A 12,855-nucleotide genomic window follows, 5' to 3' on the forward strand; every position below is an offset into this window, starting at 1 on the left:
GTTCTTCTTTGTTGGAGCTGCCCTAAATAGTAGGAAAGTTTGAAGGTTAACAAGAGTTGTAGAGGCTGTGACAAATGAAACTGCTGCTGCTCTTGGGAATCTTACGGAAGAATTACAAATTACTAGAATTGTTGCATTGCAGAATCGTATGGTGTTAGATGTTATGTTAGCTGACCGAGGTGGAGCATGTAAAATTATCGGAAGTAGTTGTTGTGTGTTTATTCCTGATCACACGCCATCGGTCTATAATGCTATTAACAAGTTACATAAAATTGCATCTGAAATCCATACAGAAAATGGCACTTGGACCTTTTCTGGATGGTTTTGGGCATTGATCACCACATGGGGATGGAAGGTTTTAACTGGTCTCTGTATTATCGTAGCAATTTTGTTTTCCTGTTGCATTTGTATTCAATGTGGTCCTTTACTCTGTTCCCTATGTGTGTCACTCTGTATTCCTGATAAGAAAGCTATTGCCAATGTTACTTACCAGAAACATTTGACTAAAGAAATAGAAGAAATGATGAAAATTGACATATACGATGATTATTTTAATAAACCGGATGTCTTCAGTAAATGCTGAAAGGGTCGTCTGTTGAAAATTGAAACAGCGATCTGATTAAGCATTCACTGAAGACATGAACTCCCCTCTATTCGGAACGGGTTTCTCTTCTTATGTTGTCTAATGTCCGGACTCCATTTTGTATTGTCATGTTTCCACGTGCTGTACACGAGAAGAGTCCTACCTTCTCGTCAGTTGCTCTTGTAATCTGCCTAGTAACAGTCTATAAATAGCTCCTTTGTCCGTCTGGCGCATGCCCAGACTTGACCACATCTGTTATCAGTTAATCCTCGCTTGACCATGTTTTCGCGGGCTCAGGAAATTGGTTACTCCGCCCACATATTGGTTCTGTATCGAAAATGTCCATAAAATGTAAAGATGTTTGCCTCATGATGTATCCGCCCACTTATGAGCCCCTCTGTTGTGTATAAAAGGGGACCGTGTACGCAAGTTCTTTGTGCTACTCTATGCAATACTGAAGGGTGTTGTATGGATTGTAGGACCACCCTTAAGGGTTAATAAACTTTGTCTTTGTACTTTGCAGTTTCCGTGCCAACTTCCTTGTAGATTCCATTACAGGAGAGCGAACCCTTGTGTCCTGCGGGCCTAGCTGGGGCCTGTATTCATCAGAGGGGTTGAATTTACATCTAGGGGTCCTACCCCTCATCATAACAAAAGTTGACAAGTTTGTAGACGTTTGAATGGTGATCCTATAAGCCAAAACAGCTTTCTGTACCAGTATTTTCCAATCCAAATGTTTGTTCATGGCAGCTTGAATTACTCCTTTTAATACTCTATTAAAGCGTTCCACTGTGCCATTACCACTAGGATTGTACAAAGAAGTAGTTTTATGCTTTATCCCACACCTTTCAAAATAATCTTTTGCTAACTTGGACATGAATTGTACCCCATTGTCACTAAGGACACAGACTGGAAGTCCTTCCGCAACAAAAATATCATCCAAAAACTCCAAAACCACTTGGGTGTCCACTTTATCTACAATCTTCACAAAAGGCCACTTAGAATAAAGATCAATCAAAACCAGACCATACTCTTTAAATTCACCAACCGGTCCAAAAATGTCAATAGCTACCGTCTCCCATGGCAGATTAGGAATTAAACCCTCAGACATTGGAGGTCTTAAAGTCTTGAATGATTTATCAGCGGATGCACATATAGAACAACTTCTGACAAATCTCTCTGTTTCAACATCAATTCCCGGCCACCAATAAGAATTTTTGACAACTAATTTTGTTCTGAGAATACCAAAATGCCCTTCATGGCACAACTGTAAAATTTTCTTGCGTAATGATTTAGGGGGGATAATACGATCTCCTCGCATCAATAGATCTCTTTCACTTGATAACTCTGTCCGCACCTCCCAAAATGGTCTCAACTCCCCTTTAATTCTGTCTTTCTTGGGCCAGCCTCTACATATGAAATCAAAAACCAACGTTAAATCACCATCCTTTTTCAATTCTTCCATCCATTCATCCTTTGTGATGGCCGGTGCACCAGAGTCCTGAACAAAAGCAATACTGTAACTACTCCAAGGATCATCAACACACTCCTCCAACGGAACCGGTAACCTTGACAGGCAATCCGCAACTACATTATCCCTCCCGGGTACATAACAAATTTTATAAATGTATTCCTTCATGCGCATTGAAATCCTGGCCAATCTGGCAGAAGCTCCCACACTGCCTTCCGTGGTTAAAATGCGGACTAAAGGTCGATGGTCCGTGCGAATGACTACAGGCCTACCCCATAGAAAAGCACGAAAATGTTCCAAACCCCATGCACATGCTAAGGCTTCTCTTTCAATGATGGGATATTTACTTTCTGCCGGAGATAAAGCTCTAGAAGCAAATAAGATGATCTTTTCCTTACCTCCCTCACTCTTCCTCTGTGAAATAACAGCTCCGAGCCCTTTATCACTTGCATCTGTGGTTAGTAAACAATCCAGACATGGGTCAAAACTACTTAAAGCACTAACGTGCTGTAAATCACCTTTGATCAATACAAATTCTTCCTCACACTCTGGTGACCATTCAAATTTAACATGTTTCTTTAAGAGAGCACGAATGTTGAACACTTTCCCTGCGAAGTTAGGTACATATTTCGCACAATATTCTGCCATACCTAAAAAGGATCTGACTTCCTCTTTTGAAGTAGGCGCAGGTGCCATAATAATGGTATTAATCAAAGAAGGCTTCGGTTTCACCACCTCTTCACTTACAACATGCCCTAGATATGAAACACTCCTCTCCGCAAATTTGCATTTAGACAATTCAACAGACAACCCAGCATCTTGTAAGGTATGCAAGACTTTGTGTAAAACGGAATCGTGTTCATCCCTATCTTTAGTAGCAATGAGGATATCATCCTGAAAAAAGGAAACCCCTTCTAGATTACCCAAAAGCTTATGCATCAGACGTTGAAAAACCGCCGCTGCTGACGCAAGCCCAAAAGGCATGCGCCGAAACTGGTAGCAACCAAAAGGGGTGATAAAAGCAGTAAGCTTCCTAGATTGCGGTTCCAGTACAACTTGATGGTAAGCCTTTGAAAGATCTATGGTAGAAAACCATGTTGCCCCTTTTAAAGATGATACCATTTCATTTATTCTGGGAAGCGGAAACTTCTCCACCACGATATTGTTGTTTAAGTGGCGTAAGTCAATGCATAAACGGATTTTTCCATTCGATTTCCTTGCGACGACGACTGGAGAAATCCATTCAGATGTGTCAATCTCTTCAATAACTCCTTTTGATAATAAATCTTGGAGTTCCTTATTGACTTCATCCCTTACCAATATAGGAATGGGTCTAACTCTATGTACTTTAGGTTCTGCATGTTCTTTAAGTTTTATACGATGCTCAAACCCTTTAAGTGCCCCCAACTGCTCATTGAAAACCTTTGGGTACTTTTTGCACAAAACATCAGCAAGTTTACTACTTTCATCCATTACCAAAACTTTCTCTTGACTATTAGGGTCTAAAATAATGTGTAAACTTTTTTGGTCATGCCAGCCCAAGACCGACGGTCCGAGCTTAGCAACATATAACTTGCCTCTAGCTGACCTTCCTTTAAAAAGGAACGTAAGCCATCTGTACCCCAACATGTCTATATTCTCTCCTGTGAAACTCACAGGATTAACATCAGAAACATTTAAATAGTTGCCAATCTTATCTATGAAACATGTCCTCCACACATTTTCATTCACGATAGTATACGGTGACCCTGAGTCAGCATACACCTTTGTTACTACACCTCCTAAGGATACTTCACAAATGGGTTTGTTCCTCAAATGGTTTCCGTCAATGTTCAAAACAAAATTCCCTTGCAAGTTTTTAACACAAACATCCTCACATTCTGTAACATCTTCAATGTCTAACTCTTCAGCATGCACATACTTAACATTACTGCGCCTACGGCACATTTTACTAAAATGTCCGAATAAGCCACATATCCCACACTTTTTCCTGAAGGCAGGGCAATTCTTACTAAAAGCTAAATGTTCACTGCTGTCGCAATGGTAACATTTCCTTGCTTCAGGCCTTCTATCACTTGTAAAGTTCTTCTGTACTTGGTTAGACCATCGCCCTGTAACCTGTTGAGTTTTGCCCTTAGGTTGAACTTGTAACTTAAAAACACCAGCAGAGTCTCTCGTTAAATCCTTATCAGACTCCTTAAAAACAGTGGCACACCTGCCCGACATTTCTGATTTCCTCATAATGGCTAAAACATCTTCCAAAGGAGCATCTCCATTCACCCATAACCGATCTTGAATAGGTGAATTGTTGTTGTGTACTATTAATTGGTCTCTAATTAAGTCATCGTGGAGATCTCCAAATTTGCAGTCTATAGCCAATTTCTTTAATTCATCAAGCCACTCATCTACTAACTCGTCTTTATTTTGTTTCCTCTGAAAGAATTTATGCCTTGTTACTCCGATACACACTTTTGGCGCAAAGTATCTATCCATGTCTTTGAGCGCACATTCAAAAACATCTAAATCAGCTACAGTCACCTTTGTCATGCGAGAATAAGTTTTTATTCCCATTGGTCCTAACGAGTGAAGGAGGATTCTTTTTTTCTGATCAGGCTTCATTTTACCTGCCTCATCAATTGCGCCTACGTAATTTATAAAATACTCCTTCCACTCAAGCCATTTCATATCAGGCTGTGGACCACTCACCCAAAATGGATGGGGTGAGCTAATGCTAAAACTCTGTTGTGCCATTGTTTCTTCCGTCACAGAATCACTTTGATCACCTTGATCCATATACTTGTTGACCTTTCTTATATTAATATTCTTCCTGTGGTGTACTTCTAAAATGAGTCAATGCAAAACGAACCACAAACAAGAACAACAACAAAAAATAAGAATTGAGGATCTTCTTGTGCCCCGACAGTCTCACCTGTTCCTTTTCTTTTTTTTTTTTCCTCTGCCGTTGGTTTGAAAACGAAGTTCTATATTTCGTTTTATTCTTCTTTTATTAAGTGCAAAATATAACCAATTTGCCGGTAACTATGACACCTGATCACCTTCTCGTTACGTGTATCAGTGCATTCAATCTCAAAATGGCCATCACGCAAGGTCATCTAGCGTGACCCGGCATGCTGACGTCATAGGTTTTCACCGCGCGGTCACAAGCTGAGTGAAGATCCGCCCATGTTCGGAACACGAACTCGGCTGCAGCCTGAAAGATGCGATCGACGACAGTTATCAACCGTCAGCCAATAGATCGTTGAAAAGGTAATCCTACCTCGATTACGATGTCTTTCACTCTTCCTTTCTTCTTCTTTTCTTTTTTTTTTTTATTGCGTTAGGCCACCTCGAGTGTCGAAGCTCTCACCACACTCGTGTGTGATTTCAAATGCCCGTCACACTCTTCCAAAGTTCAGATGCCGATCCTTCAACTCTTCTCAGTCCAGCGGTTCCGCAAAGATCCCGATCGTCGCCATTTGAAGTAACGAGAAATGCAGGTTGAATGAATAAATATTGTTTATTCAATAAGAAGCTGTATACAGGAACAGGCGAGCGCCAGGGAACACAACTACTCCTTCCCAACTCCAGCACAGGTCCTGTCAACACTCTAGAACCTAGAACATAAGAATCTCTACACATGACATACTATCATTCTAATGACTCACACAATCACGCGGCATACAAGCAAGAGACAACTAAAGTACAGATGTATATACTACAACCCCAACCCCTCTGAAAACATCTGGTGCATCAAATCTCAGCTCTGGATGTTCTACCCCTCCAAACCGTTCCTCCTACAAACAATCCTCCTATCCCTCTTAATCTTTTGCCGGGCCATGTCAATGGCAGACGGCTTGGCCGCTGCTCTCCAGTTTTGCAGCATAATAAATTCCATCCAGTTGACAATTATCCCTGACCACTGCATCCTAATCTCCAGTATGTCCCTCTTTATCTCTTTTATCAGGACAATGACTTTACAAACCACTAAATCGTTTTCACCTAGATATAACACAATAATGTCAGGACACCTGTGCCTCGTCAGTAGCTTATTCTAACATTGTAAAAGTTCTCACCATCTCAAACCACCTTTTCCATGCCACTTCACTGTAAAAACCTTCTCATCCAGACCAGTTACAGCCTCGACCCTTCTGGAGTTCATGCCTTTCTGCCCATTTGATAGATGAATGTCCCACGATCCATATCAACAAGTCAATTGTTTCTAGCCGATCTATCATACCTTTAAAGAACACAATTGTGAGATACCAAATTGACGCCATTCATAATCCCTATTCTTGTTGCCCGCGCACATATTGCCGGAAGCAGTCTGATGACCAATGGCCCAACTTTATAATCCTTTCCCTGCCCCACCCTCAGCCCCCCCAAACTGCCTCTGTGGCCACACCAATTCTAAAAGAATGTAAATGTAAATGTAGTGCATTTATATGGCGCTCCGCACACCCCGAAAGGGTCTCTCAGGCACTGTGCACATACCGCTGTAGAACCCTTCCTGGCCTTTCCCTGTGAAGTGCCCACTCCTGGGCACCCCCAAGGTGAAGCCAGGCATCCTAGTGCTTTTTGGGGCCGTTGTGGAGATTAAACAAGCTATTGCCCAGAGTTGCAGAGTGGGACCCATGATTAGAATAGGCACCGAGGCGAGAATTATCAGGTCCGGGGAAATTGAGCCCACGACCTGCCGAGGCAGGAATTGAACCCTGGTCTGGGCCAGACCTCTGCATCATGGTCTGCCGCTCTAACCATTGAGCCACACTTCTCCACTAAAAGAATGTGTCCCGAAGTCCCCCGGGGTTTCCCTAATGCTTTTTAATGTGTTTCGCATGACCCACAACAACTGAATATCAGTCACCAGTGCCCCGTCCATGTGACAAAAAACTTCCCCCCATGATGCAAGGCTAACCACCTGCCACTTCGCTCCCCACTGTACAGGACACACATCCTTGGCTGGGAAAACCTGAAGCCATACTCTCTTCCCTAGCACCCTCTGATCTGTCTTGGATTGCAGAATGCACAATTAGGTATAGGTCATTGCCCAAACTGCCCGCCATTTTGCCCTCCTGCACTTCCTTTTCCCAACTTATCCCTCATGACTTGTTTATTTGTCACTACAGATTAAAAATTGTCTGCCCATCTTGTGATTCTGGGGCCCCTGTGCTGCAAATGAAACCACTCCCAGAAACCGTCGATCAACAACTTTGTGTCCTGTCTGTCATGATATCGCATCATCCAATCGTCAAGGCTGTTGCCCTTAATTTACATGGGAGCCTTTTTCCATATTGCCATCTGCCCCCACCCTCCCCTATTCCCAGCTGCTGGATTACCCTGTTGTCCATTAGAGCCCCCTTGGTATTGGTTCCACTGTTCTTCCTGTGTACCCTATGTGTTTCCTCCTGCCCTATAGCACTGAACAAGTGAATGTTTTCCTGAACACTTTGAACATTTGTGCTGGAACTTACAGTAGTGTCTAGTACACAAGCCTTTATTGACATCCCGGCACATCCCTATTCTTCCCTCTTGTACCTTGGCCGCAGTCCCCACCTCCACTCACGTGGGGTGGGGCTGAAAGGGCTGATACATAAACGGTAACCCGCTCACTGTGTATGTCATCAGGCCGAAGTTGACTGACCCCTTTGTCTGCTGACATGTCAGTGTCAATTTCCCCCATTTCACCTCTGTGTCTCATGCCATCTGTGCCTTAAACTCCTCGTCATAATGTGCCCAGGCATACCCTCTGCACGTGATGTGTCTCCAACGCATTAAAGAGGGATACACATCACTTTGGTTATTTAGCGCAATACATGCTTGCAAAAATTAGAAAAGCCGTCATCCAGTTCTCTATTGTCTTAGGCACCCTAGGCTATCTATAAAATTCAACTTCCTCCTCTTTTAACCCCTCCTTGGCTCGCCATTCCCTGTGGAGGAGTTTCAGCATTTCCATGTACTCTCCTTCTATATTCTTTCCTTGGTCGCTAGCATTAAATGCTCTCCAAGCAACTTAATCCAGTCGCGGCCCATGCAGGTAAGAGCGGTGGGGCTGGGTGGGGGGGCAGGGATTCTGATGGACAGCAACAAGGGAACATTAATTATTTATTTATTTTCCCTCGTCATCGTCTGTTGAAATCCTCCCCACCTGGCCGTACCGACCAACCGCTCCTACCTGCACGGGCTGAGGCTGATTTAGTCACCTCCATATACGGCAGTCTCTTGATCTTTATTTTTTTAATCTCTTTCGGCCTTGTGTCCTCTATGCCTGCCATTTGTTGAGTTTCTTTCTCCTCTGCCTCCCCCTGTGGCGCATCCTGTACTCCCTTTGCCGCTGTGTCTGATGCCTTCAACTCCCGACCCTCCATCTGTACCTTAGCCACCCCCACATTCACCCCCACGGACACCTTGCCTTTTTGTAATGTATTAACCCCTTCCCCACCTGCACCCTTATCTGGCATCAAGGTTGGCCTCCTCCTTGGATCCAGCCACCCAACCAGTTGTGAAGGGGCTTTACCAGCCAATTCCGTCCGACATGTCCCCATTCTGTTGTGACACTCCTGCAACGAACTATGAACAAATTCATTATGTGAACCCCCGAATGTGCATGGCCCACCACCTATCTTCATCCTCCTTTGCATTATCCACCACTTTTTCTAGGCTCGTTTCATCATAATCCAACTGTTCCTACTCCTCGCCTAAATCCTCCATCACTGTGAGTGCCATGGCCCGCATATCAAACTTGTCGTTTACCCTACATTCCACACTGATATCCCTATCACTGTTCACCGCCCAAAGGGCCGCATTTACCCGCCTTGGCTGTTGCGCTGCCAAGGCCACCGCAGTCCTTCGTGTGACAGTGTTGTCGCTGTCCCATGTCACTATCCGGCCAGCCACCCTAGTCTCTGCCATCTCTTCACAGGGTCTGTGAGCCGCATAAGACTCTCCCGAGTTTGCATGTCCGCCTCGCCTCAACGCTGTCCCTGAAAAAGAAAAGGCAGGTTCTGCAGACCTTCGTTAAGGTCTCTCTCTCCCTGCTCCTCACCCTGATCAGGCACCCACAGCCAACTCTCCCCATGCAGACCATCCCAACTAACCTCCCCACCTCGCAACGAGTCCTGAATGCTTATTGTCCCCTATTTCCCCTTATCACCCGCCCTTCCTTGCCGGTGCCACGTCCCCACCTAAACTGCACTGGGCATAAGTCTGTGCCAGGGGCTGCACCCCACATCCTGCCCCACCTCCTGCCATCCTCCCTCCTCCTCCTTCTCCCCCAGGCCCTCCTCGCAACTCCACTCTAGAGCTGCCATGATTAAAGCCGAAGCAGGTCGACCAACATATTGCTGGATCACCCTGGCATATCCGCCAGGCTTTCTTACTGCCCCTTACTGTCTCTCTTCCTTTTTCACTGTCCCCACCCCTCTTCGTCACTCCAAAAGCCCTTTGCTGCTCTGGGGGACCCTCTCTAACCACTCCCCTGCTGATATTGGCACTGTGGGCCATATCACTGCTCCCCGATCTGTCCGCATTTGTCTCCCACACCTGCCCCACCTAATCCTTCTGCCCCTGATGACTGCTGGGGCCAGGCCAGGCAGCTTCCTCTTCACCCTGGTCTGCTTCCCTGTGGCAGACAGGTCATCCCATTCAATTTACCGTCCCTCTTCCTTCATGCCAGCAAAGGCTTTTTACCTCTTCTTCCCCACTTCACTACGCTCCACTGTTGAGCGGGACACTGCTTCTGGAAGCGCAGGGTCAAGTTCCCCGTACGCGGCCTTTTCTTTTCCTGCTGATCAAGACTTGGCTACGCCTCCTTCCCCACCCATAAATACCAGTGTGGACCGACGGGCTAGGCCTTTCCCAGCACATGTGCACATGCACCTCTCGAGGCCGCTCTCCTGAATACCGAGCAACCCCTTAGGCTTAACTGCACAACGTTGCTCCCCAGCTGGCCATGACATGGGGGCAAGCAAGCGAGGACACACCCGGGGTGAGAAGATCCATGCGATCTGCCTCTGTAAGCAGGCACATAGTACACAAAAATCCTCCATGAACAAATTTTGCTACCTATATTATGGAAAAGACTCCTGACTAGTTACTGATGGCCACTGTGTCACCTACTAAAATGGTGACTAACTTTATATAATGGGCTTGAAGCCCAACGCAGCCCAGCCAAAATGTTGCCCAAAAGAAGCCCGATGTAGCCATTGAACCAAGCTCCCTGGGGGCATTACCTCCCTATGGTCGGCTGCCCCCAAAACTCATTCTCAGCCCATTTTGTTGATCTTGAACGGCGTCTCGCCCCCCCATAGAACACATCTATTTCCAGATCTAGCCCAACCCCATAATGACACTCCGAGGAACTTTCGCCTACAGACCACCAGGACCCCACTCCCCGCTCACCAACACCCTCACAGACTAGATCGCACCACATGCCCTCACCTCCATGGACTACATACTGCTCAGAGACCTGAATTCCCACCTTGACAACCTCAGCGACCCCAAGTGGACCGCCCTCCTAGAGAACCTCATCAACATTGGACTGAATTAACTTGTCTTCATTCTCATCCGCATGGCAGGACACACTCTCGACCCTATCTTCGCTGGAGGAAACAACATTCACTTCAGTCACACCACGGAACCTCTCTGGACAGTTTACCACTGCGTCCATTTTCTGGAAACCCACCGCACCAAAGACGATGCCACGCCTCCCGCACATAAACTAGAACAAAATCACAGAAGAACACCTCAACTCTGCCCTCACTCGCACTCCTCCCTCTACCACGACAGACACCAACACTGCAGCCAACGACCTTTACTAATGGATCGATGACTGCGCCAACACGCTCACCTCTTCCAGAACTCCGACAGATGACACAACACGAAAGCCACCTGTTTCACCATGGACCTCCGAGAATCCAAGTGCTCACACCGATAACTGGTGAAAGCATGGAGAAACATCAAAACCCCAGAAGCAAGCACTGCCTACAGGGCCACTACCACGGCTTACCACCAACTCATCATATCTACGAAGAGAAACTTCTTTCAGGACAAAATCCTCTCCAAATCCCACAACTCCAAGGAACTCTTCACCATCATTCAAGAATTCACCAGACCCCACAGAGAAACTACCAACATCCCTCCCTCCCAGGATCTCTGCAACAAACTTAGCTCAGTCTTCCACCACAAGATCAGGACTCTCTACAACAACTTCAACGACCGAGACCAAGGCACCGACCCAACACCATCCAACAGCCACACCACCCAGCCGACCCTCCTCACCTGGACCCAACACCACAAGGGACACCGCAAGTCTTAAAGTTAGGATTTTTCTCAGTTTAGGAGTAGTAAAGTTAGGACTCCTAACTTTAGGACTCCTAAATGCCTTCTGTGAATACCGAAAGTCTTAAAGTTAGGATTTTTTCTCAGTTTAGGAGTAGTAAAGTTAGGAGTCCTAACTATACTACTCCTAAACTGAGAAAAATCCTAACTTGAAGACTTTCGGTATTCAGAGAAGGCATTTAGGAGTCCTAAAGTTAGGACTCCTAACTTCTGTGAATACCGAAATGAGTAAGTGTCTTCTGTGAATACCAAAATGAGTAAGTGCCTTCTGTGAATACCAAAATGGTAGTAAATTTAGCATTTTGTCTTAAGTTAGTTCTGTGAATCGGGCCCATTGTTTTTTCAGCCCAATGAGCAAATGATTTGGTTCAGTTAATGGATAGCTAGATATCTAAGATCAATCAATCAATCAATCAGTGGTTTTTAAAGCGCACTACTACTCACCCGTGAGGGTCTCAAGGCGCTGGGGGGGTGCAGCTCCGGATCAGTCAAAGAGCCAGGTCTTGAGGCTCTTCCTGCAGAGTGGGGGAGAGTCTGATGTTGACTGGGATCTCGTTTCAGGACTTTGCTGCAACGTAGAAGAAGGCTGTTCCGCCTGCTCTGGTTCTGCGGATGTGTGGGGTCTCTACCAGGGCGAGGTCGGCGGAGCAGAGGTTCCTTTTGGGTACGTCGAAGGAGACTTTTTAGTTGAGGTATTTGGGTCCGATGTTGTGGAGGGATTTGTAGGTGTGGTTGAGTAGCTTGAAGGTTACTCTCTTCTCGATGGGAAGCTAGTGGAGATTTATAGGTGCTGGGTCATGTGCACGTGTCGTGGGGTTCCGAGGACGAGTCTGGCTGCGGCGTTCTGGATGGTTTGGAGCTTGTGTAGCAGAGTTTTGTTGATTCCAGCGTAGAGGGCGTTACAGTCTGCTGGTTATGAGTGCTTGGCTGACGGTCTTTCTGCATTCGGGGGGATCCACTTAAAGGTTTTGCAGAGGGTGCAGATGGAGTTGAAGCAGGGGAGGCGATGGCGTTGATATGGTTGGTCATGGTAAGTGAGAAGTCTAGGATGATACCGAGGTTTCGGGCGTAATCTGATGGAGTGGGTGTGTTTCCGAGGGCGGAAGGCCACCAGGCAGTGGAGGAGGGTCCAAGGACGAGGATCTCTGTATTCTCCGAGTTGAGCTTAAGGCAGCTGTTGTTCATCCAGGCTTCAACGTTTTTTATTCCTTCCTGGAAGCTGAGTCTGGTGTCTTCGGGGTTCTTCATGAGGGAGAGGATGAGCTGGGTGTCTTCGGCATAGGATACTATAAGATAAGATAAGATAAAATCAGTGATGATGCCCATCTGGAAAAGATTGAGTAATCCGTTTGCTTGGCCAATATAAGGCTGATTTCTGTAAGGCAAAAGCTGCAGCATTTCAAAATGTTTTGTTTGCATTATTACACACTACATACAATATCTAAATGGAAAAGCAGATGATCTG

The sequence above is a fragment of the Triturus cristatus genome, chromosome 2_1, assembly GCF_964204655.1.
Source record: "Triturus cristatus chromosome 2_1, aTriCri1.1, whole genome shotgun sequence".
NCBI classification, from domain to species: Eukaryota; Metazoa; Chordata; class Amphibia; order Caudata; family Salamandridae; genus Triturus; species Triturus cristatus.